The sequence below is a fragment of the Rutidosis leptorrhynchoides genome, chromosome 2 (genome assembly GCF_046630445.1).
Source record: "Rutidosis leptorrhynchoides isolate AG116_Rl617_1_P2 chromosome 2, CSIRO_AGI_Rlap_v1, whole genome shotgun sequence".
Classification (NCBI taxonomy): domain Eukaryota; kingdom Viridiplantae; phylum Streptophyta; class Magnoliopsida; order Asterales; family Asteraceae; genus Rutidosis; species Rutidosis leptorrhynchoides.
The window spans coordinates 649,759,326-649,761,701 of NC_092334.1; the positions used below are offsets into that span (position 1 = coordinate 649,759,326).

Genomic DNA, 2,376 nt, shown 5'->3' on the forward strand with positions numbered 1-2,376 from the left:
CTCTAATCTATAATTAGAAAAAAATTATGATGCTATACACATTTGAAAAATCCTACATGTAAAAATTCGAGCCATTAGATGAGGAATGCAACTTTCAATCTCAGCCCTTTAAATTGATAATGACATCATTTAGGAAAATTAACAGCAGTTACACTACTTAATTACACTAATAACCTTAATTATATATCCATAATTACGTTATTATCGTTCAGCCCAATGCATTCAGCCTAATAGCCCGCCCATCCTGTACAAACCTATAACCCACTTCATAAAAAGTCCAGCCCGGTACCTTACATTTTATTACACTTTTTTACAAATTATTTATATTTATATTATTTCGACGCTAAATTAGGGCAACGATTACGTTTCAATGTCAAAATTTACACGTGTAGCTGAATCTCAATCCATGAAGTTCAGTCGTGTTGTTTTCGAATCGATTGCAGTCGTTTATGATTTCCAATCGATTATTAAACCCTTAAAACAAGGCAAGTATAAAGTTGATTCAGTATAACGGTACAGTTTCGATTGTTAAACATTGAAAACAATCCGAGTATTAGCCATTCAGCTAAGAAGATTTCTATGATATGGGTTGCAGGTAATGGAATTAATTATGTTTACACTCTGAAGCTAATTTAAGTACCTCAGGTTGTAGGCAACTATTTAAATTGGAATTTATTATTTTTTTCCCTTTCTGGTAAATAACTTTACTTAATACGGAGTAGTTTGATAACCTTTTTTGTAATTGATTTACAAGCCACGTTTTCTAATTCATTATTTCATTATGCCACATTTTTTTTTCAGTAACTGCATCATATTAACTGTATAACCCAGTCAACAAATAAGTCATTGGCGGTTTTCTTCGTGTGATCCAATTGGCACTCCACGATTTAGCAGTTGTGCGTGTGAAAAAACTGTTCCGTTCAACACCTATAAATAACCTTCCTCTCAGCATTATTCAATTCACTTTACACCTCTGTAATTCCATATTACTCTTCAGTTGTTTCTCTGACGTTTCTTTGAACATGGCTAGCAATCAAGACGTGTTTGCTCGTCTGAATCGTTTGACTATGAACGCTGCAGAAAGTGTCAGGATTCGGGTTAAGGTGTTTATCACGACATCACGTGGCCAGTAACTTACTTTAACAATCCGAGGGATGTTTCATGTCGTGAGGTGATACTTGTAGACTCTGAGGAACTAAAGTTAGTTTTAAAGGTAATTATAATTGCTATCTCATCTGTAGGATTAATTAGGGCAAATGCGGAAGGATCATATATTGTAACAAAGATTTATTAATCTTATATAGTCCTATGTATAATTGTTTTGATTCATAGGTCATTCGATAATACTTGTACTATTGCTTTCTATAGGTATAATCTTTTGTTTTGATTGATTATTAACGCTATTAACTTTCAGAGGCTAGGCCATGGCAACTCTTCTGACTTTTTATATTCATCGACCATTGTTTTGCAGGTGTTGAATTGTCATTTCTCTTTTCCATCTTTTATTTAAGTTTTGTTTTTTAGGATTTTAATATATAATGTGACGTGATTTGGTGACATGCTTTGAATATGAACAGGGACAATGCATGTTGAATAACATAATGGATGAGAAATGAAAGGTATGTAGTTTTCAACTGAATTTGACAGGTAATAAACTTTGGTTTGGAAACTAAAAAATTGCCATTTTTTTTCAAGTGGTCTTATGATTTACATGGTGAAATAGTGCAGGTTATAGGATTTATACAGAGTTAGACTCCATGCTAAAGATATGTATGCTAATTTGGTGAGCGGAATGTTTTAGCATATTACATTTTATTTTTCGTCCAATTGTAGGTAACCTTTATATAGTTGTTTGAAAGGTAAATGCATTCTGTTTTTATTTCAATTGTAGGAAACCTTTATAAATATCGTTTTTATCATATAATCATATATCATTTTGTTTAACACAAGTTTAAATGCCTATCAATGTCTTTGTTATTACTTTATAGTAATTTTTATTTTGTTGTTTTTCTGCTTTTAAATGTAGTTTTGTGATAATCACTATGCTTTATATGATGCTATATTTATTTCTATTTTTATTTAAGTCATAAACACTTCTGTTTTCTTGATGAAAAGCTATAAACCCACAACTCAGAAAGATATTAGCCCTTAATTAAGAAGAGCATTAGTATAGAAGTCTGAATTGGGAATATTTGAATTGGGAATATTGTACAAGAGAGTCTTTCATTGTGACTTTGTAAGGATACTTACCATTATCTTTTCCCTATATTCTTTTTTTTTTCTTCTTTTGTTTTATCTCTTGCTGATTGACTGATATAGATCACAAAGATGAAGAGGCCTTCCCATATTAGTGAGCTCAAATATGTTTAGTCCAGA

At 31.4% G+C, this 2,376-nt stretch overlaps 1 long non-coding RNA gene across 3 annotated transcripts; it reads left to right on the plus strand.

Moving 5' to 3' along the window:
- Positions 1-380: 380 nt before the first annotated feature.
- LOC139893777 (uncharacterized) lies at positions 381-1,885 on the plus strand. 3 transcript variants are annotated; one of them, XR_011774706.1, is made up of 4 exons: positions 381-595; positions 802-1,213; positions 1,415-1,471; positions 1,578-1,885. It is a non-coding gene; the product is annotated as an uncharacterized lncRNA (long non-coding RNA). The 3 variants fall into 3 exon arrangements; XR_011774704.1 differs by having other exon boundaries at positions 802-1,647; positions 1,729-1,885; XR_011774705.1 differs by having other exon boundaries at positions 1,415-1,885.
- Positions 1,886-2,376: the final 491 nt, after the last annotated feature.